The sequence below is a fragment of the Pogoniulus pusillus genome, chromosome 7 (assembly GCF_015220805.1).
Source record: "Pogoniulus pusillus isolate bPogPus1 chromosome 7, bPogPus1.pri, whole genome shotgun sequence".
In the NCBI taxonomy this organism is placed as follows: Eukaryota; Metazoa; Chordata; class Aves; order Piciformes; family Lybiidae; genus Pogoniulus; species Pogoniulus pusillus.
In genome coordinates, this window is record NC_087270.1 from 39891424 (window position 1) to 39915170 (window position 23747).

Below are 23747 nucleotides of genomic sequence, written 5' to 3' on the forward strand. Positions count from 1 at the left end.
TGGACTGGATAATCTTGGTTGGATATGTTGGACTGGATGGATAGGTTGGATAGATTGGACTGGATAATCTTGGTTGGATATGTTGGACTGGATGGATAGGTTGGATAGGTTGGACTGGATGATCTTGGTTGAATAGGTTGGATTGAATGATCTTGCTCGAATAGATTGGACTGGATGGATAGGTTGAATAGGTTGGACTGGATGATCTTGGTTGGATATGTTGGACTGGATGGATAGGTTGGATAGGTTGGACTGGATGATCTTGGTTGGATATGTTGGACTGGATGGATAGGTTGGATAGGTTGGACTGGATGAACTTGGTTGGATATGTTGGACTGGATGGATAGATTGGATAGGCTGGACTGGACAATCTTGGTTGGATAGGTCGCACTGGTAGGGTAGGTTGGATAGATTGGACTGGATGATCTTGGAGGTCTCTTCCAACCTGGTTGATGCTATGATTCACCAGTCTCCTTTACCATTTCATAGAATCATAGAATGGTTTAGGTTGGAAGGGAGCTCAAAGCTCAGCCAGTTCCAACCCCCTGCCATAGGCAGGGACACCTCCCATTAGAGCAGGTCGCTCAAGCCTTCATCCAGCCTAGCCTTGAACACCTCCAGGGAGGGAGCATCCACAGCCTCCCTGGGCAACCTGTGCCAGTGTTTCACCACCCTCACTGTAAAGCAGTTCTTCCTAACACCTAGTTTGAATCTGCCCTCTGCCAGTTTGAACCCACTACTCCTTGTCCTGTCATTACAAGACCTTGCATTTAAGTACATAAAAGTGTATCTGATTAGTGCCATGGTCTAGTTGATTGGTTAGGGCTGGGTGATAGGTTGGACTGGATGATCTTGGAGGTCTCTTCCAACCTGGTTGATTCTAGGATTCTATGATCAAACCCAAGGCAGATAGACCCCCAAGTTCATTTAAGCCTCTGTTAATTGGCATGTGAAGGTGAGCAATAAAAGTGGATCTGATCAAAAACACAGTAGAGAGCCTCCTAAGTTCATTTAAGCCCTGGATAATTGATATGTGAAGGTGAGCAATAAACAAGAAGTTAATCAAACTGTGTGTGAAAATATTCTGACAACTCAAACACAAAAGCCCTGATTTTAAAGTTCAGATGTCTTGGCTGTCAGACAGCAGTGAAGCTCTGTCTTGATGATCCTGACAGTTCACTAAATGATGGATTTAGAGTTTATTTCAGCAGTCAATTTAGAGGCAGTGCAAATCACAAACAGGTGAAATGCTGCAATATCACAGACACTGAATGAGTGGAATAAAAAAGGCTACACTCATGTTGGAAACTGCCAAATATTCAGTGAAGAGATGCAGTAGGGGGGTTAGATCTGTCAGGCACAGCTTCATTTCTACTTTAAGGCTTCATTTTGACACAGACATTAATTCTTGAAATAAGGGCTAGATCATAGGATCATAGAATCAAGCAGGTTAGAAGAGAGCTCCAAGCTCAGCCAGCCCAACCTAGCACCCAGCCCTGGCCAATCAACCAGACCATGGCACTAAGTGCCCCAGCCAGGCTTGGCTTCAACACCTCCAGGCACAGAGACTCCACCACCTCCTGGGCAGCCCATTCCGATGCCAATCACTCTCTCTGCCAGGAACTTCCTCCTAACATCCAGCCTAGACCTATCCTGCCACAACTTGACACTCTGACCCCTTCTTCTGTTGCTGCTTGCCTGGCAGCAGAGCCCAACCCCACCTGGCTACAGCCTCCCTTCAGGCAGCTGCAGACAGCAATGAGCTCTGCCCTGAGCCTCCTCTTCTGCAGGCTGCACCCCCCCAGCTCCCTCAGCCTCTCCTCACAGGGCTGTGCTCCAGGCCCCTCCCCAGCCTTGCTGCCCTTCTCTGGACACCTTCCAGCACCTCAACATCTCTCTTGAACTGAGGAGCCCAGAACTGGACACAGCACTCAAGGGGTGGCCTGAGCAGTGCTGAGCACAGGGGCACAAGAACCTCCCTTGTCCTGCTGCCCACACTGCTCCTGAGCCAGCCCAGGATGCCATTGGCTCTGCTGCCCACCTGGGCACTGCTGCCTCATCTTCAGCTACTATCTGCCAGCACCCCCAGCTCCCTCTTTGCCTGGCTGCTCTCAGCCACTCTGTCCCCAGCCTGTAGTGCTGCTTGGGGTTTTTATGGCCAAATTGTAGCACCCTGCACTTGGCCTTGTTCAATCTCACCCCATTGGCCTTTGCCCACCCCCTGCCCAGGTATCACTGATCCATGCTACCTTCTGCAGGACGAGAGGTTTCCTTTCAATAACCATCTTTAACTTGTCTGATCAGTACATGTGAAAACCCTGCTGAATACTGCAGCACATCCCTGTTGTGCAGAGCTGGCTTGCAAATGTGGCTTGATTATTATTTTTTTTTTAACCTCTTTGGTTAATTATTGCTTTGATTATAGAGCTGGAATTGCCATCTGTCAGAAGCTCTGTGGGATGACCAAGCTTGTTTTGGCACAGCATTTTCCTACATATAACGTTTATTATTCCCCAAATAATATAACGTGGGACAGATACTATCATCCTGGGACAACTTGTCATGTGGTGACTTTGCTCAGATCATCACAGTGTAATGCAATTACATTTGCATGTGCTGTGCTATTAAGCTGTGAGCTGTGTGGTACTGTGCTGTGTACAGCGTAGAGTTGGGACACAGACAGGGGAAAATGGGGACATGTGACTGACATATCTGCTTAATTAATGTTACTTCCATGTAATGAGCATCTAGCAGTTAGCTAGGAGCTTTCCTGAAAGTTGATAGCACTTGGGAAAATAAAGATGTTATTGTCAGATTAAAATGTCTGAGCCAGCAGTGTGCTCAGGTGGCCAAGAGAGCCAATGGCATCCTGGGCTGGCTCAGGAGCAGTGTGGGCAGCAGGACAAGGGAGGTTCTTCTGCCCCTGTGCTCAGCACTGCTCAGGCCACCCCTTGAGTGCTGTGTCCAATTCTGGGCTCCTCCGTTCAAGAGAGATGTTGAGGTGCTGGAAGGTGTTTGGAGAAGGGCAATGAGGCTGGGGAGGGGCCTGGAGCAGAGCCCTGTGAGGAGAGGCTGAGGGAGCTGGGGGTGTGCAGTCTGCAGCAGAGGAGGCTCAGGGCAGAGCTCATTGCTGTCTGCAGCTCCCTGCAGGGAGGCTGTAGCCAGGTGGGGTTGGTCTCTTCTGCCAGGCAAGCAGCAACAGAAGAAGGGGACAGAGTCTCAAGTTGTGCCAGGGGAGGTCTAGGCTGGATGTTAGGAGGAAGTTGTTGACAGAGAGAGTGATTGGCATTGGAATGGGCTGCCCAGGGAGGTGGTGGAGTCTCTGTGCCTGGAGGTGTTGAAGCCAAGCCTGGCTGGGGCACTTAGTGCCATGGTCTGGTTGATTGTCCAGGGCTGGGTGCTAGGTTGGACTGGCTGAGCTTGGAGCTCTCTTCCAGCTTGGAGGTCTCTTTCAGCTTGATATGGAATATTTCCCAGGATGGGACATCTACCACCTCTCCAGACATCTCATGCCTGTGTTTCAGCACCCTCATCATAAACAATTTCTCCCCTTGCAGTTGGAGAAAATACATAACCGGAACACAGAGAAGAGTTGAGTGTGGGTGATATTACTGCTTGCAGCAAACTCAGTCCAAATGTGCATTCTCCCATTATCTGAACTCCTCATGTGCACACAAATCACATTCCCAGCTTACTCAGAGCCCACATACTGTTAGCACAGTCACCAGGGTGTTTGGGCAGCATTATTAAAACAGCATTAGTATGCAGCAAGGTGCTTCTCACCCTGCTAAATCACTGTGTAAAGTGGGCCTAGGAGCTCTCCCTCTCCTTGTTATGACAGCATTGCTCCTCGCACTCCTGATGCACAGCTAATAAGACTTAAAAGAACAGAGCTAAATTAGGTAGATGGGAAATGAAGGCAGGAACAGAGACTGAAATAGGCTGATGGAAAAGAGTGGGCTAGTGGGAAGAGCAGGGAGACAATGAACATAGATGGGGTGAGGCTTGAGAAGTCCTGGTCTCGTGTCCTGGTCTGCAAGCTGGTGACACATGGGTTTGGTGGGAGCACCACTACAGGCATAAAGAACTGGCTTGATGGTTGCATGCAAAGAGGGGCAGGCAATGAGTCCATTGCAAAGTGGAGGCCAGTGTCAAGTGGAGTCCCTTAGGGGTCAGTCCTGGGACCTGTCTTGTTCAACATCTCTGTGGGTGCCATGGACAGAGGCACTGAGTGCAGCCTCAGCAAGTTTGCTGCCCACACCAAGCTGTGTGGTGCAGCAGCCAGGTTGGAGGGCAGGGATCCATCCAGAGGGACCTGCACAGGCTGCAGAGGTGGGCACAAGCCAAGCTCAGTAAGTTCAACAAGACCAAGAGCAAGGTCCTGCAGCTGGGTCAGGGCAATGCCAAGCAGAAATGCAGGCTGGGCAGTGAGTGTCTGGAGAGCAGCCCTGAGGAGAGGGACTTGGGGCTGCTGCTGGAGGAGAAGCTCAACAGGAGCCAGCAGTGTGCACTTGCAGCCCAGAAAGCCAAGCAGAGCCTGGGCTGCAGCAGCAGTGTGGCCAGCAGGGCCAGGGAGGGGATTCTGCCCCTCTACTGTGCTCTGCTGAGACCCCACCTGGAGTCCTGCATCCAGTTCTGGAGCCCCTGGGACAAGAGGGATGTGGAGATGCTGGAGTGTGTCCAGAGCAGGGCCAGGAGGATGCTGTGAGGGCTGCAGCAGCTCTGCTGTGAGCACAGCCTGAAAGAGTTGGGGCTGTGCAGGCTGGAGCAGAGGAGGCTCCCAGGTGACCTTCTTGTGGCCTTCCAGGATCTGAAGGGGGCTACAAAAAAGCTGGGGAGAGACTTTTGAGGCTGTCAGGAGTTGGGGGAATGGAGCAAAGCTGGAGGTGGGGAGAGTGAGAGTGGAGGTGAGGAGGAAGTTGTTGAGCAGGAGAGTGGTGAGAGGCTGGACTGGGTTGCCCAGGGAGGTGGTTGAGGCCCCATGGCTGGAGGTGTTTGAGGCCAGGCTGTGTGAGGCTGTGTGCAGCCTGCTCTAGGGTAGGGTGTCCCTGGGCATGGCAGGGGGGTTGGAATTAGATGACCCTTGTGGTCCCTTGCAACCCTGACTGATTCTCTGATTCTGTGAGTCAGGCTATGAGAACAGGGCACAGGCAGCCTGAGCAGGAAGGGCATTGAAGCTTATTCAGAGTTTTGATGATGAAGATGGCTCAGATGTCAATGTCAAAAAGAAAACCACAGATTTTAAGATCAATATTTGCAAAACAAGGTGAGGCAGGGAAATGATGCATGTGAAAAAGAAGGGAGTGAAAAATGAGGATGATGGAATACACAGAGAAAATAGAGAGATAATCAGCTGGGAAATGAGACTACCTCTGTGAGAAGGAAGGAACCTCCAAGTCACCTTTCTGTTTCTCTTTCCCTCTTCCACTTTCAGTTCGTGGATGCTCCTAAGCAAACAAAAGGCTGTATTCCTGGTCCTAGATGGGATTTTTTTAACACTTGCCAAATGATGTCTGCTAGCTTGTAACAGATGTAAAAGATTAGTTCCCCAATCTGCAAGAATTGTCACTTTACACTTGCAAAGTGAAGACATCTTGACTGGAAATACAGGGAGAGAATGAATTATGCATGGGGAGTGCAGCAGGCCTGTTTTTAATGGTGCATGGCAGAGTCTAAAAGGTTATTTGTTTCCTTAGCTTGGTTTTAAGAGGGACTTGAGTAAGAGAAGAATGAGAACAGTCAAACATTCTCACAGGACAAGGGAGGTTCTTCTGCTCCTGGACTCAGCACTGGGCAGGCTACCCCTTGAGTGCTGTGTCCAGTTCTGGGCTCCTCAACTCAAGAGAGATGTTGAGGTGCTGGAAGGTGTTTGGAGAAGGGCAGCAAGGCTGGGGAAGGGCCTGGAGCAGAGCCCTGTGAGGAGAGGCTGAGGGAGCTGGGGGTGTGCAGCCTGCAGCAGAGGAGGCTCAGGGCAGAGCTCATTGCTGTCTGCAGCTACCTGAAGGGAGGCTGTAGCCAGGTGGGGTTTGGCTCTGCTGCCAGGCAAGCAGCAACAGAAGAAGGGGACAGAGTGTCAAGTTGTGGCAGGGGAGGTCTAGGCTGGATGTTGTTAGGAAGTTGTTGTCAGAGAGAGTGATTGGCATTGGAATGGGCTGCCCAGGGAGGTGGTGGAGTCTCTGAGCCTGGAGGTGTTGAAGCCAAGCCTGGCTGGGGCACTTAGTGCCATGGTCTGGTTGCTTGGATGGGGCTGGGTGCTAGGTTGGGCTGGCTGAGCTTGGAGGTCTCTTCCAGCCTGGTTGATTCTCAGACTGTAAGGTGAATAGTGAACTCTGCCTTAAAATGAAGTGCTGAGATTTCTAAAGCTACACTGGTGCAGCAGCAGTACTGCTCTCTGAGATACTAAAAGTAGTGCTTGTGAAACATTAGTGACTTCACAGCACCTTTCATACCATCACCAATAAATTGGCATTACAGCTGCAGTGCAAGGCAGTAATTTGAGCTTCCTAAATTCAAGCTGCTGAAAAAGTTTGTTTGTTAATTAACCATACAGAAGCAAACCAGAATCAGAGAATTGAGCAGGTTGGAAAAGACCTTCGAGATCATCCAGTCCAACCTATCACCTAACACCCTCTAATTAACTAAACCATAGCACTAAGTGCCTCATCCACTCTCCTTTTAAACAGCTCCAGGGAACCTCTGTGATCTGTGTTAGTATTGCCCTGCTCTGGCAGGGGGATTGGACTCAATGATCTCCTTGGGTCCCTCCTAACCCCTAACATCCTGTGAGCCTGGGATCCTGTAATCCTCTGTCTGGAACCCTGGTGGGTGTTTCACTCAGGTTTAGGAGCCCACAGTGGCTTCTCAATGTCCTCTAGGGTTTTTTTCTCTCTTTGTCAGCTCAGCCATTGAAAATGTTGTGCTTGACAGTGATCTTTGCACAAGGTGGAGCTGTACTGGTACTTTCCTATTCATTAACTAATAACTTGACCACAGATGTATAATGGAGATGAGAAAATGTGTAGCTAGAGAGGTAAATAGGCTGTCAAGCAGGCACTCCACATGCTCTGTGGAATACTGCTATGGAGCTGGCACTGCACCCAGGGTGTATTTGTCTTCCTCTTTGATAAGAAATAAGTCATTACACAGTAATACTCCCTCCTGGCACTGCCTCTTCCTTTTGGGAGGGGAAGGAAAATGTGTTCAGCCTCCAGTAGATTGGTTTGGCAGGTGCCTACTGCTGGCATGACTTTGGCAGCTGAAAGTCCCAGATGCCCATCTCTGAGTAGTTTATCCATGGCATCTGGGAGTCATTCCTATGTGACCTGGCTTGGCCAGCTTCCTTCTTGATGAATGTGGTGTAAAGAGTTAGAGTTAGTGTGTTACTTTCTTCTCAGTGCTTCATTTATTCTGGTCTGTTCTTTGTGGGTTAGGATCTATGGGTAGAGAAACTGCATCACTGCAGTGGAAGACTGGCAGCAAACACCCATCTAAGTACTGAATATTCACATTGGTATATAATGCCTCTAACAAGTGTCCAGTTAACTGCATGGTTTCATTACATGTCATAGAATCATAGGATCAACCAGGCTGGAAGAGAGCTCCAAGCTCAGCCAGGCCAACCTAGCACCCAGCCCTGGCCAATCAACCAGACCATGACACTAAGTGCCTCATCCAGGCTTGGCTTCAACACCTCCAGCCACAGAGACTCCACCACCTCCCTGGGCAGCCCATTCCAGTGCCAATCACTCTCTCTGCCAACAACTTCCTCCTCACATCCAGCCTAGACCTCCCCTGCCACAACTTGACACTCTGTCCCCTTCTTCTGTCGCTGCTTCCCTGGCAGCAGAGCCCAACCCCACCTGGCTACAGCCTCCCTTCAGGGAGTTGTAGACAGCAATGAGCTCTGCCCTGAGCCTCCTCTGCTGCAGGCTGCACACCCCCAGCTCCCTCAGCCTCTCCTCATAGGATTTGTGCTCCAGGCCCCTCCCCAGCTTTGTCGCCCTTCTCTGGACACCTTCCAGCACCTCAACATCTCTCTTGAATTGAGGAGCCCAGAACTGGACACAGCACTCAAGGGGTGGCCTGAGCAGTGCTGAATCCTGGTGTAGATTAACCTCCCTTATCCTGCTGGGCCACACTGTTCCTGATCCAGCCCAGGATGTCATTGGCTCTGCTGCCCACCCGGGCACACTGCTGCCTCATGTACAGCCTAATCTCTAACACTGCCCCCACATCCCTTTCTTCCTGGCTGCCATCAAATCCAAGCCATCCCTGGAGGTGTTGAAGCCAAGCCTGGTTGAGGCACTTAGTGCCATGGTCTGGTTGATTGGCCAGGGCTGGGTGCTAGGTTGGACTGGCTGAGCTTGGAGGTCTCTTCCAACCTGCTTGGTTCTATGATGAGAAGGGGGAAAGGCAGCAGCAGTGTTGCAGCTTTAAGTGCTGGGAATATGTTAGCTAGGATCTGCTGAGAAAAGGGGGAAGGCAGCAGCACTGCTCTTCATCTGTGGAAGTCCATTTGTTGGGTAGGCTGTGTTCTTTTTGATGCTTTCCTCAAATGCCATTTTGTACCAGTAAAATGCTCACTAAAAATACTAAAATATTTTTAGTTGTCGAGCACAAATCAGGCTGAGCTGCACATTTCCCTCGTGAGTAAAAGTGATGAGTTGGTGTTCATTAACTCGGGGCCATCTGGTGCAGGCATACTGCAGTCTGTGAATCAAACATGCATCAAACTCCAGGGATCAGAATAACTGCCAGACCCAGTGTTTGGGGGGCTAAGGGGGTAGAGGGAGGAGGAAGAGGGAACTCAACTATCTATATCTGTTTAAAGATTAACTTTGCTCTGCAACAGACTTCAGAGTTTAATGTTGTGCTGTTGGGTAACTTTTGTGCCAGGCTTGCCAGTGACCACGCCAGGAGCCTTCAGGGGACTCTCCTGCCACTGAAGTCATTCCAGAGCAGGGCCAGGAGGATGCTCAGAGGGCTGCAGCAGCTCTGCTGTGAGCACAGACTAAAAGAGTTGGGGCTGTGCAGGCTGGAGCAGAGGAGGCTCCCAGGTGACCTTCTTGTGGTCATGGCTGTCATGGGCTGTGGGCCACAACTGCAGCCTGGTTGTGGAATGACATGGCTGAAACCCAGGATGAAATCCATACAGAACACAAGATTCACTTTTGTTAAGGGTGTCACTGACTTACCAAACAGACCAGATCACACTGGAACACCATATCTACCCATTTTCCACCCCACCCACTCCATTTTGCCCTTTTTCCCCCCAAACTCAGAGCACCTGGGTTCAATTGGAGTCTCCTCCCACCTCAGGTGTGGCCACTTTGCCCTCCCTGTCCACTCCCCTTTATAATCAGCCCCAGGAAAGACAGAAGCCCCAAGCTTGCCCAACTGGGCAGAGGGATCCTCCTCGTGTCATCACTGGTGAGTGCCCTTGGTGCACACTGGGTGAATGGTGGAGGGGATCAGAGGCCGGGGGGCCTGGTGGCCCCCCGGTTAGGCAGGATAGAGAATTGATGCTCACTCTAAGATTACCTATGGGTGCTGGCTGAGATCCACAGGACAAGCAGCAATGGGTGTAAGTTGCAGCACAGGAGGTTCCACCTCAACGCAAGGGGGGACTTCTTTACTGTAAGGGTCACAAAACACTGGCACAGGCTGCCCAGAGAGGCTGTGAGCCTCCTTCTCTGGAGACTTCCAAGGCTCATTTGGATGCATTCCTCTGTGATCTAAGCTAGATTGTGTAGCCCTGCTCTGGCAGAGGAGGTTGTACTTGATGATCTCTTCAGGTCCCTCCCAGCCCCTGACATCCTCTGATCCTTTCTGTTTAGCTGCTTCTTTCTGCTCACTTGTAAAACTGTAGAAAGGGCAGGACTAAACCCAGGCCATCTGGTTGTCTAGAATCACAGAGTGTTAGAGGTTGGAGGGGACCTCCAGAGGTCGAGTCCTGCCCTGCCAAAGCAGGATCACCTAGGGTAGTCTGAACAGGACTAGGCAGGTTTTGAAAGTCTCCAGAGAAGGAGACTCCACAACCTCTCTGGGTAGCCTGTTCCAGTGTTCCTTCACCCTTAAAGATGTTTCTCCTCATGTTGAGGTGAAACTTTATGTGTTCCAGTTTGTATCCATTGCTCCTTGTCTTGTTGCTGCTGACCGCTGAGAAGAGATTGGCCTCGTCCACTTGACTCTTCAGCTATTGTATATGTGGATAAGGTCTCCTCTGAGTCTTCTCTCTTCCAGACTAAACAGTCCCTGGTTTCTCAATTTCTTTCCACAGGGGAGATGCTCAAGCCTGCCAATCATCCTCATGGCTCTGTGGTGGACTCTCTTCCAGCAGGTCTTTGTCTCTCTTGAACTAGGGAGCCCAAAACTGGACACAGTATTCCAGGTGTGGTCTCTGTAGGGCAGTGTAAAAGGGTAGAAGAACCTCCTTAGACCTGCTGGCCACTCTTCTCCTGATGCACCTCAGGGTGCTAGTGACTCTCTTGGCCACAGAGGCACGTTGCTGGCCCATGAGGAACTTGCTGTCCACTGGGACTCCATGATCTTTCTCCACAGAGCTGCTTTCCAGCAGGGCAACCCCCAACCTGTACTGGTGCCTATTGTTATTCCTCCCCAGATGGAGGAGCCTGAACTTGTCCTTATTGGACTTCATATGGTTAGTCCTTTTCCAACACTCCAGGTCTCTGTTGCTATTGCACAGCAGGGCAGGTACACCTGGCAGCATTCCCTCTGGAACTGGCCATCTGAAGCACATCCTTTTAGTTCACAAAATACAAGTCCTGGGTGGAGTGCAGGTGGAAGAGAGCAAGGAAAGAGAAAAATCCCAACCTCAACACTAGTTGAATATCTGTGTTTTTAGTAGTCCTGCACATATCATGTGTTTTGGGGTATGGAAAGCAGGGACTCTATTTTTGTTCTGGGAGATGGAAAAGGTAGGACAGAGGAGAAAAGGGGATAAGCCTAACTCTGCTAGATAACCTTTTTCCCATGGTACTTGTGTGTAAAGCCTACTGACTTAGTGGAAGCCAGAAATCCACAGGGTCCATGTTGAGGACACTGTTTCGTGCTGCCATATTTCCCCTGAGATTGCTACACTACTTCAGAGTGCCAGTGAACCACAAGCTAAAAGGAAACATGGAAACAAAAATCTTTTAGCCATTATAATTTCATGGAGGTGAAGGAACAAGAAAGTAGAGGAATGGGTCAGAGAAGACATCCTTGGAAGGCATGCACCCCTATGCAGAGATACAGGCTGGGGTTGGAGTGGCTGGAGAACAGCCAAACAGAGAGGGATCTGGGGGTGCTGATTGATACCCGCCTGAACATGAGCCAGCAGTGTGCCCAGGTGGCCAAGAGAGCCAGTGGCATCCTGGCCTGCATCAGGAATGGTGTGGTCAGCAGGAGCAGGGAGGTCATTCTGCCCCTGTACTCTGCACTGCTTAGACCACACCTTGAGTGCTGTGTTCAGTTCTGGGCCCCCCAGTTTAGGAGGGACATTGAGATGCTTGAGCGTGTCCAGAGAAGGGCGACAAGGCTGGGGAGAGGCCTTGAGCACAGCCCTACGAGGAGAGGCTGAGGGAGCTGGGATTGGTTAGCCTGGAGAAGAGGAGGCTCAGGGGAGACCTTATTGCTGTCTGCAACTACCTGAGGGGTGGTTGTGGCCAGGAGGAGGTTGCTCTCTTCTCTCAGGTGGCCAGCACCAGAACAAGAGGACACAGCCTCAGGCTGTGCCAGGGGAGATTTAGGCTGGAGGTGAGGAGAAAGTTCTTCCCTGAGAGAGTCATTGGACACTGGAATGGGCTGCCCGGGGAGGTGGTGGAGTCGCCGTCCCTGGAGCTGTTCAAGGCAGGATTGGACATGGCACTTGGTGCCATGGTCTGGCCTTGAGCTCTGTGGTAAAGGGTTGGACTTGATGATCTGTGAGGTCTCTTCCAACCCTGATGATACTGTGAAGGTGATGGTGTACACTGGAAAGCAGGAAAGGAGTCAGTAGGGTTGCAGACATAGTTTAATTTTCATTGATCACCAGGAACATCTTCCTGGAATCCAAGTACTTTTTGTACATAATATTTGTGTGACCCATCAGCCAAAGGTCTTATCACTTCCATGAACTGAGGCACTCACAAAGGAGGGTTCATTGTCTGTTTTCAGCTGAAAAGCACATCTTGTCTGCTCAATTAAACCTTACATTATCCTTTTTATTTCAGGTGATGATTTACTCTTTGAACCTGTCTGTTGCAATGTCCTTAATTAAGTCTGTGCTGTAGAAGTGCTGTTGTATTGTGTTAGAGGCTTCTAAACAACTTAATCATTTGAGGCTGCCAATAAAAAAAAATGATTATATTAGCTCTTTGTTGTGATACCAGAACTGCTGCCAATCTTTGCTTCTCCTATTTCTGGGTATTCACCATGTCAGGGGCTGGAAGGCACATCAAAAGATCAGTCCAACCCCCCCTGCCAGAGAAGGATCACCTATACCAGATCATACAGAAAGGTGTCTAGGTGGGTTTTGAGTATCTTAATCTCCAGAGAGAGAGAGACTTCACAACCTCCCTGGGCAGGCTGTTCCAGTGCTCTGTCACCCTCACAGTGAAAAAATTCCTCCTCATGTTTACATGAAACTTTCTATGCCTCAGCTTCTACCCATTGCCCCTTGTCCTGTCATCAGGCATCACTGAGAAGACTCTGCCTCCATCCTCCTGACACACACACTTTACATGCTTATAAACGTCTATGAGGTCACCCTTCAGTGTCCTCCAAGCTAAAGAGCCCCAACTCCTTCAGTCCCTCTCCAAAAGAGAGATGTTCCATTCCCTTTGTCATCTTTGTGGCTCTGCACTGGACTCTCTCAAGCAGTTCTATGTCCCTTTTGAGCTAGGGGGCCCAGAACTAGGTGCAGTACTCCACATGTGGCCTCACCAGGGGAAAGCAGAGGGGGAGGAGAACCTCTCACAACCTACTAGCCCCAGCCCTTCTAATACACCCCAGGATGACACTGACCCTCCTGGCCACAAGCACACATTGTTGGCTCATGGTCAAGCTTCCATCAACTAGGACCCCCCAGATCCTTTTCCCCTTTGCTGCCTTCCAACAGGTCAGTCCCCAACCTATACTGATACCTGGGGTTGTGCTTTCCCAGGTGTGAGACTCTACACATGCCCTTGTTGAATGTCATTAAATTTCTCCTGCCTAACTCTCCAGCCTGTCCATTTCTCACTGAATGGCAGCACAGCCTTCTGGTGTGTCAGCCACTCCAACCAGTTTGGTGTCATCAGCAGATTTGCTGACAGTGCACTCTGTGCCTTCTGCCAGGTCATTGATGAATATATTGAACAGAACTGACCCCTGTGGGACCCCAATAGTTACAAACCTCCAACCTGACTCTGCCCCATTGACCACAACCCTCTGGCTGCACACCCCCAGCTCCCTCAGCATCTCTTCTGCCTGGCTGCTCTCAGCCACTCTGCCCCCAGCCTGTAGCACTGCTTGGGGTTGTTGTGGCCAAATTGTATAACCCTGCACTTGGCCTTGTTCAATCTCATCCCATTGGCCTCTGCCCACCCATGCAGCCTGGCCAGGTCCCTCTGCAGGGCTCTCCTACCCTCCAACAGCTCCACAGCTGCTCCTAGCTTGGTGTCATCTGCAAACTTACTGATGCTGGACTCAGTCTCTGGTCCAGATCATCAGTGAAGATATTGAACAGGACTGTGCCCAGCACTGATCCCTGGGGCACACCACTGGTGATTAGTCCCCTCTTCAGAATGACATCTCTCCTCTGTCTCTTAGTCTCCTCCCTGGGTTTAGTCACTCTGCTCTCATTAAGGGCAGTTTTGTGCATGACACCTTTGAAAGCTTACCATTTGCCTGTGAGGGAAATAACTGCTTACTCATCCCCTTTGGGAAATCAAGTTTGCCTTCCAAGGATGTCTTTGTTTTTCAGTACTTTGTTCTGGGCTCTTTGCAAAATTTTCAGTCCTCTTGTTGGCTCTTCCTTTGTGCTGCATCTAGGAAGGGAAAGAAATGCTCATTCTCATTTGTGCAAGAGAGCAGGGGACTTTCAGGCTCTAATGGCTCATTTTTCAACTAGCTCTCTCCTTAGGACAAAGTAATTCTTTGTCATGCCCTATTAAAGGATGTTTCAAAGTTGCTCCAGTCCCTGGAGGTGTTGCAGCCAAGCCTGGCTGGGGCACTTAGTGCCATGGTCTGGTTGATTGGCCAGGGCTGGGTGCTAGGTTGGACTGGCTGAGCTTGGAGCTCTCTTCCAACCTGGCTGATTCTGTGATTCTATGGCCTGGTTGGTTGGATAGAACTGGGTGCTAGGTTGGATTGGATGAACTTGGAGGTCTCTTCCAACCTGCTTGATTCTGTGATTCTATGATTCTATTAAACATGTTTTTTTTTTTCATTAATCTACACTTCCTATTTCCTTTTGGAAATTGCATCTTGTGTCAGAGAATAAATAGAAGGAGTTTTGTCCAGCAGTAGTGCCCTAAATATAACTCTTATTCTATCCTTCCCTGTTTTCCTGGCCCTCTTGTTCAGTTGTGTGCATCTTTCAGAGGAAGAGATAGCCTTTTCTGCAGTCCCTTGGTGATTTAGAATTATAGAATCAGCCAGGTTGGAAGAGACCTCCAATATCACCCAGCCCAACCTAGCACCCAGCCCTGGCCAATCAACCAGACCATGGCACTAAGTGTCCTATCCAGGCTTGTTTTGAAGACCTCCAGGGGCAGCAACTCTATCACCTCCTTAATAGGTTCAGTCTCAGCAAAGTTCAGGCTCCTTGGTTCACTTGGGGGATTTCAAATCTGTTCCTCTGAAAGCTAACAGAGACAATGACTGTCACTCACTGTGCCAAAGTACTGCATCTAGAGCCATGCCAACATACTGTGTCATGAAGCTATGGCACAGTATTAACTGACAGGGTAGAGCCAGCCTGTCTCCCTTTCTAAGTCTGACTGTAGTACAGCTGTGCACTCTCACTGGGGGGTGTGGGAGCAGTATTAATTTAGATTATTTTATTCCACCTGGATCTTCTTGGCTCTGTTCTTTGCCTCCAGAAAAGCTCTTTTTTGAAGCAGTATACATATATATGTCTGCTGTCTACAACTACCTGAAGGGAGGCTGTAGCCGGCTGGGGTTGGTCTCTTCTGCCAAGCAACCAGAAATAGAACAAGGGGACAGAGTGTCAAGTTGTGCCAGGGGAGGTCTAGGCTGGATGTTAGGAGGAAGTTGTCAGAGAGAGTGATTGGCATTGGAATGGGCTGCCCAGGGAGGTGGTGGAGTCTCTGTGCCTGGAGATGTTGAAGCCAAGCCTGGCTGTGGCACTTAGTGCCATGGTCTGGTTGACTGGATAGGGCTGGGTGCTAGGTTGGGCTGGATGAGTTTGGAGGTCTCTTCCAACCTGCTTGATTCTATTCTATTCTGTGATCCCATATTTGAAGAATTCCATCTGATATGGGGAAATAATCCATTGCTAGGTGTTGATCAGAAAACAAGGATGAAATTCTAAGTCCTAATTAATCAGATCTCTTCCTAACTGGCTATGGCAAAGAGACTTCTAAGCACACCAAGTTCATAAAGTGGCTGAATCACTCACTGGCTGTGCCTGAATAAGATAGAGAATGTTTCTGGAACCATTGTCCTGAATTTGTCTGGATTGTCTTTGAGGAGAGGGCAGCAGAATGTCAGGTAGATTAATCTTGCCTTTAGTACATCCTGTCCCAAAGTGTCATCCCATTGCCTCCCAATCCACTTTGCTCAGGAGTTTGACAGCAACATTTTTAGCCTTGAAGTTTGAATAGTTCTGATGAGGCTCACGTGAACCAAATAGAATTTGACTGGCACCTCTGGAGCAAGCAATTTTACAGCAAGTGAGTAGAATTAAATGGTTAGCCATGTGTCATTAAAGAAAAGAGAGAGGGATTTATAGTCTCACCCATTGTTTTTCTTCATTTTGCTTCCCAAAGCCTTTAAACAGCCTGTTTGGACCATATATAAAGCACAGCTTTATACTTCCAAGCAATAAAGTATGATGTTGGCCATTTCTATTAGCTGTCCCCCTGATTTTGCTGGGTTTGGATCACCTCACTGGCCTAGATCTGCTCTTTTGGTGGAGAACATTCCGAACACAACCTGCTAGGATGATGTGAGTCAGCTCTGTGTGTGCTGGATGGAGAGATGTGGCTGCTGTAATGGTATATCACAGAGGAGATGCTCTGGCTCTTTGGCCTGCTGAGCTTCTGCATTTTAGAAATGACCTCAGAAAACACTTATGGATATGCCCAGACATTAGCAACAATCATCTGCTCTCTTATTTGCTGGATGTGAGCAATCATTTAGCACAGCCACCAGCCCAATTGTGTCAAACAGGTCCCGGAGAGTTGCTGGAGGAGAAGCTCCATCAAAGCCCATCACTGTGCTCAGCAGAAGCCACTCCACAAAGCCTTCAGGCTTGCAGTGATACATCATTTTCCCCCAGTGTCACAGATTAAAGGTATAAGCTTTTCTTCTGCACCAGCAGCAGTATAAAGGACAAGATGGGTAAATGCAAAGGCAGCAAGATAGCTCTGGCTGCAAGCAGGTTACAATGAGATGATATGAAATGTGTTGTGAAAGTACTAACAATTAATTGTTTCTTAAACTCTGCAGCCTGTTTGGTTTTTATCTTCCTTCTGCATTTCTACCGCAGCCTATCATTTATTTTCCCCCATTCTTCTTTCCCTCCCTCCCCACCCTGTGAACCATATTTCTATACTCCATACTTGACTCAGTAACCATAGCAATGAAATAAATGCATTGTCTTCATTTACAATGGTGTCTAAATAGATTTTCATCTCTCTGTAAGTCCTTTAACAAAGGCTACTTCCCTACCACCATAATGAGAAGGCTATGGGCTATGTTATTGAAATCATTTTCACTTTGATTTTGTGCTATCAAGCCCAAAAACTCTCTGAAAATGCATTTGTGTCTACTTTATTTCTCAAGAGTATACATAGAAATATATAAGCAGAACTTTCTTTGTGGGGAGAGAACACAGTTAGCTTTGTATCTTTCAAGACATAAAGAAGTGCATTAATACCTTTTATATTCTTAGGCTACTTATCAAAACACCAGAAGGGTCTATAAGGGAAAAAAAAACCAACCCAACAAACTAAGCCTCTCCTCCTCCTCCTCCCCCCAAAAAAAGAAGAACACTTGTAAAAAGAATGACTTTTCATCTAAGAAAGAGTAGCTACCCTTGTGGTGGTCCTTGCTGGAGTAGATGTAAACTGTGTTTGATTCCTAAGGTTCAAAATGAAAGCTACAAAAGCAATGCTAAGAAGAAACCTCTCCTTTTGTGTTCTGCCAGCCTGCTTTTGCAGCTCTGTGGCAGCTCTGTGACTCCCTTTAGCTTATTCACCTTTTCTGTATGTGCATTCTGCTTATCAGAGTCTTCTGCAAAGATAGTTCAGTCATTTTCTAGAGGACAGGCATGGAGGGCTAGAGAGATGGGCGGAGAGCAATCTCAGAACAGTGCCATGGTCTAGTTCAAGAATAGAATCAGCCAGGTTGGAAGAGACCTCCAAGCTCATCTAGCCCAACCTAGCACCCAGCCCTGGCCAATCAACCAGACTATGGCACTAAGTGCACTAAGTGCAGAACCCCACCCTTGGCTTTGTTCAGTCTCATCCCATTGGCCTCTGCCCACCCATCCAGCCTGGCAAGGTCCCTCTGCAGGGCTCTCCTACCCTCCAACAGATCCACACCTGCTCTTAGCTTGGTGTTATCTGCAAACTTACTGATGCTGGACTCAGTCTCCTGCTCCAGATCATCAATAAAGATACTTATCAGGCCTGTGCCCAGCACTGATCCCTGGGGCACACCACTGGTGCCAGCTGCCAACTGGCTGTGGCACCATTCACCACCACTCTCTGGGCCCAGCCCTCCAGCCAGTTCTTGACCCATACCAGAGTGACTCTGTCCAAGCCATGAGCTGCCAGCTGTGCCAGGAACTTGTTGTGGCAGATGGTGCCAGAGGCTTTGCTGCAGTCCAGGTAGACTCCATCCCCAGCCTGCCCCACATGCACCAGGCAGGGAATCTGATCATAAGAGGAGATCAGGTTGGTCAGGCAGGACCTGCCCTTCCTCAATCCATGCTGGCAGGGCCTGATGCCTTGGCCATGCAGTAGGTGCTTCATGATGGCACTCAAGATGCCCTGTTCCATGGCCCTCCTTGGCACTGAGGTGGGGCTGCCATGTCTGTGCTGAGATATGTGTGAATGTCTGTACTGTCTAAAGAGCTCTTGTCTGGATTGTTGCTTTTTCCCCCCCTTAGAAGTTAAAGCAAACCAATGAGGCAAGAACAGATTAAAATGCAATGCTGCTTTGTTGTGATTTGATTGGAGTTTGCTGTGAAGGGAAAGAATTTACCTAGGAGCTCTACTTTTAACTCTAAGTCTTAGCTTCTGGCCATTGCCTGTGTTAGAAATGTCCAATTGCAAAAGCCAGCTGCTGACTCTGGACTTTTAAACTCTCTGTTTCTCTAATAGGATAAATCAAGGAAAAATCTCTTGCAAGTGCATAGCCTGGTTAGCAGCAGGATAGGTAATTTAGCCATTCCCTGGGGTTTGCAGGCAGTCTGAAAATGGAAATGGAAGCTTAGCCCCATGTCCTAGTAATGTCACTCCTGTATCACCTCTCCATATGCTACTTAAACAGTTCTCACCTGCCAGGCTCCTGGGATTGGAGCCTTTTGTGCTTGAACTAAAGCTGTGCCCTGGCTGGGGGCTGCAGCAGTGTTGAACTCTTCATGTTGGATGTGTAACAGGGGCTGACAACATGGGGAGCTGCACTTCAGAGGAGGTAGGTGTGTGCTGTCTTTGACTCAGCAAGACAACCCTTTTATCTCAGGAAAAGCTCCTGAAATGCTGTTTCTTCTGACTTCTTGCAGTGCTGGTTTAGATAGCAGTGTAGGTAGTTTCTGCTTTTGCAGGGTAGTTCATTTAGAGGGGAATGATTTTATAACAGGGAAATGTTTGAAGGCAGAGACTGTTCCTCAAGATTGCAGTAAAATAGGAGTGAAACCTTGTGGTAAACAGACCTCTGAGCCCTGTAACATCATAGAATCAAGCAGGTTGAAAGAGACCTGCAAGATCATCCAGTCCAACCTAGCACCCAGCCCTGGCCACTCAACCAGACCATGGCACTAAGTGCCTCAGCCAGGCTTTGCTTCAACACCTCCAGGCACAGAGACTCCACTGGGGCTGGGAGCAATATCAATTTAGATTATTTTATTCCATCTGGATCTTCTTGGATCTGTTCTTTGCCTCCAGAAAAGCTCTTTTTTGAAGCAGTATACATATATATGTCTGCTGTCTACAACTACCTGAAGGGAGGCTGTAGCCGGCTGGGGTTGGTCTCTTCTGCCAGGCAAGAAGCAACAGAAGAAGGGGACAGAGTGTCAAGTTGTGGCAGGGGAGGTCTAGGCTGGATGTTAGGAGGAAGTTATTGGCAGAGAGAGTGATTGGCATTGGAATGGGCTGCCCAGGGAGGTGGTGGAAGTCTCTGTGCCTGGAGGTGTTGAAGCCAAGCCTGGATGAGGCACTTAGTGCCATGGTCTGGTTGACTGGACAGGGCTGGGTGCTAGATTGGACTGGCTGAGCTTGGAGCTCTCTTCCATCTTGGTTGATTCCATGGTTCAATGACCACCCAATTTGTCTGAATTTCCTTGAAGGTATTTTAAGGATGCACGCCAGGGGAGATTTAGGCTGGAGGTGAGGAGAAAGTTCTTCCCTGAGAGAGTCATTGGACACTGGAATGGGCTGCCCGGGGAGGTGGTGGAGTCGCCGTCCCTGGAGCTGTTCAAGGCAGGACTGGACGTGGCACTTGGTGCCATGGTCTGGCCTTGAGCTCTGTGGCAAAGGGTTGGACTTGATGATCTGTGAGGTCTCTTCCAACCCTGATGGTACTGTGTGTGATACTGTGATACATATGAAGGACTCTATCTGAGGTCTAACCAAAGGCGACGGTGAGCAGAGAATCCTGAGTTGAAGGAGTGGACCTTAGTGTTGAAACAGAGGCAGACAGCTGATGTCTGTGCTGCCTGGCCTTTAAGTGAGCAGTTCTGTGCATTGGTTGATGTATTTTCTCAAGAGCTCGTGTGTCACAGCTGCTCAGGGCTGCAAGTAGGGGGCACATATCAACCATTCATGGAATCCTTTCCTCTCTGGCTTCCAAATGCCACCAGCCTAGAGATGTACAGGTGGTGCTGACCTGTGACAGAATTTTTCTTCAAATACATCATCCTTGAAAAGTGTTTTCCTTGCCAGTGAAGAAAATGACACAAAAGGTGTGTGATTTCAGTAGCAAAATCATCTCAGGAGTTGTGGTTGTGCTGGATGGGTTTCTAACAACTCCCTTATTGAGGGAAATCTCTGCCAGGGGAATGTGTTTGTTATTATTAAAGAAGCAAAAAACCCAATCAGCTGTGTGCACTCCTTGTGCTGTTTCACTGGGGCTGAGTAAAGGAAGGGTTTAGGTTTTAATGCTCAGTGCTAAATGAAAATGAGCTAATGGGATAGAGAGAATCAAATCTTTCATTGCAGGGCAGTAGCACTTTCTGTGGGCAGGATAATGACGCAGAACATGGCTGCATTCTGAAAGCTGTTTTGTGGGTTGTGCCTGTGTGATGGTTTGGGTGTTACCTGCTCCCCTCTCCTCTTATGAAATCACCCAGACTAGACTCAGCTGAGCTGGAAGTTTAGGAATGAAGCTTTCTACTTACAGCTTAGCACAATATACAAGCAGATAGTTACAGTATTTATAGCCCAGGGAGGCGGTGGAGTCACCATCCCTGGAGGTGTTCAGTCAAAGCCTGGGTGAGGCACTTAGTGCCATGGGCTGGTTGACTGGCCAGGGCTGGGTGCTAGGTTGGACTGGATGAGCATGGAGGTCTCTTCCAACCTGGTTGATTCTATGATTCTAAGTACAGAAATATACAAGTTATCTGCACTTTGGCCACAACAACCCCATGCAGAGATACAGGCTGGGGTCAGAGTGGCTGAGAGCAGCCAGACAGAGAGGGATCTGGGGGTGCTGATTGATACCTGCCTGAACATGAGCCAGCAGTGTGCCCAGGTGGCCAAGAGAGCCAGTGGCATCCTGGCCTGCATCAGGAATGGTGTGGCCAGCAGGAGCAGGGAAGTCATTCTGCCCCTGTACTCTGCACTGGTTAGACCACACCTTGAGTGCTGTGTTCAGTTCTGGGCCCCCCAGTTTAGGAGGGACATTGAGATGCTTGAGTGTGTCCAGAGAAGGGCGACGAGGCTGGGGAGAGGCCTTGAGCACAGCCCTACGAGGAGAGGCTGAGGGAGCTGGGATTGGTTAGCCTGGAGAAGAGGAGGCTCAGGGGTGACCTTATTGCTGTCTACAACTACCTGAGGGGTGGTTGTGGCCAGGAGGAGGTTGCTCTCTTCTCTCAGGTGGCCAGCACCAGAATGAGAGGACACAGCCTCAGGCTGTGCCAGGGGAGATTTAGGCTGGAGGTGAGGAGAAAGTTCTTCCCTGAGAGAGTCATTGGACACTGGAATGGGCTGCCCGGGGAGGTGGTGGAGTCGCCGTCCCTGGAGCTGTTCAAGGCAGGATTGGACGTGGCACTTGGTGCCATGGTCTGGCCTTGAGCTCTGTGGCAAAGGGTTGGACTTGATGATCTGTGAGGTCTCTTCCAACCCTGATGATACTGTGATACTGTGAAGTTAAAAGTAATAGGGAAACACAACAGCCCTTCCAGGAACCAGAGTCCCCAGGAGGGCTTCTGACCCAAACCTCCTCTGCCCCCTTCTCCCTCCCTTCAGAAAAAAAACCAGATCAACCCACGTGTATCTCAGGTGATTGATCTGGAGCTCTGAGGTGAGATGTCAAAAAGATGACAAAGAGGTTAGAGGAACGTGGCTAGGTCAGATTGGAGTTAAGGCAGAGGCAGCCACAGAGACCAGACTGCCAGAAAGAAGGAGCAGCACTGAAGTGAGCACTGAGAAGTGTGTGAGCAGGGAGTGTCTTATCTAGGTTTTGACTAGTTGTGTTTCTCAGCAGCAGAATGGGTGATAGAGGGTACTGTTGAGTTGGGTTTTTTTTTCTTCTCACAGCTAAGGATTTAATTTCTCTCAGAAAAAATATTCCAATTAGCCTCAAGCAAGCACAACCTGTTGAAAGCTTTGTCTCTTGAGGGGTTACATTTGCTTCAATAGGTTTAAAGTGATAGAATCATAGAATAGAATCAACCAGGTTTGGTGAGACCTCCAAGCTCATCCAGCCCAACCTAGCACCCAGCCCTGGCCAGTCAACCAGACCATGGCACTGAGTGCCCCAGCCAGGCTTGGCTTCAACACCTCCAGGCACAGAGACTCCACCACCTCCCTGGGCAGCCCATTCCAATGCCAATCACTCTCTGACAACAACTTCCTCCTAACATCCAGACCAGACCTGCCCTGCCACAACTTGACACTGTCCCCTTCTGTTGCTGCTTGCCTGGCAGCAGAGCCCAACCCCACCTGGCTACAGCCTCCCTTCAGGCAGCTGCAGACAGCAATGAGCTCTGCCCTGAGCCTCCTCTGCTGCAGGCTGCACACCCCCAGCTCCCTCAGCCTCTCCTCACAGGGCTGTGCTCCAGGCCCCTCACCAGCTTTGTTGTATATGCCATGGTGTAGTTGACTGGCTAGGGCTGGGTGCTAGGTTGGACTGGGTGAGCTTGGAGGTCTCTTCCAGCCTGCTTGATTCTATGTTTCTATGTATGCCATAATATTCACATCAGTAAGATCCTGAGGAAGATCCATGGGCTGGCAGACTGCCACCTAGTGATTTTCCTGTGATAAGGGTTAGTGTTTCCTCAACATGCAGAATTTGAAGGCAGTCACCTGGGAACCAGTTGACATAGCCTCCAGTCCTGAAGCTACTGCTGCAGATCCTTCTTAGAGCATCCCTAGTTTTTCATCATCCCTTGAAAATGTGGTTGGTAGGAGTGAATTTGGTATTCCAGCATTGGTCTTGATGCTGCTGTAAATGAAAATCAAGCCATTCTCTGCTCCCACTCCTACTCTGCTGAGCACATGTCCATGGATTGCATTAGTGCTTTTCATCAAAGCATCCTAATGGGAGCTGGTGCTAAGCTGTTTGGCTACTGTGACCTCTAAATTACTTTCAGATGCTATTTTCCATTATGTAATCCTTTGTTCTCCCAGTTCCTGCTTTCCTTCTCCTTAGCTGAGCACAGAGTCATATGTCTCTATTAAAATATGGGTTGGCTGATTGAGCCTAATGTACTAAGGATTCCAAACTGATTTTATGACTACTTTCCTTTCCTTAATACTGATTATGATGTCAAGCTTCATGCCATTCACAAATGTTATCAGCAATGATTTTGTCTTTGTTTCCAGATGCCATTAAAAAAACACCCAAATGTAATCCTGTTAGACCTAAGACAAAGCCTTTCAAAGGTAATGCAACACTTTGGAGATGGCTCAGATGGTTTCTTTTATGGCCAGTGTGAAAGAGTTCATGTCTGGGAGCAATGCTTAAAGGGACCTGTAAGAAAGGTGGGGACAGAGTTTTTAGCAGGGCTGTTGTGAGAGGACAAGGGCTGATGGTTCTAACCTAAAATAGGAGAGGTTTAGATCATAGAATCAAGCAGGTTGGAAGAGACCTCCAAGATCATCCAGTCCAACCTAGCACCCAGCCCTAGCCAGGCAACTAGACCATGGCACCAA

At 49.1% G+C, this 23747-nt stretch overlaps 1 protein-coding gene and 1 long non-coding RNA gene across 7 annotated transcripts in view; both read left to right on the forward strand.

The window, feature by feature from the left end:
* Positions 1-23747, forward strand: part of MSRA (methionine sulfoxide reductase A) — a 471584-nt gene that overhangs the window by 246474 nt on the left and 201363 nt on the right. The gene's annotated exons all lie outside the window — the stretch shown is intronic.
* Positions 9402-12480, forward strand: LOC135177171 (uncharacterized). The gene is made up of 3 exons (XR_010302966.1): positions 9402-9429; positions 10280-10339; positions 12213-12480. It is a non-coding gene; the product is annotated as an uncharacterized LOC135177171 (long non-coding RNA).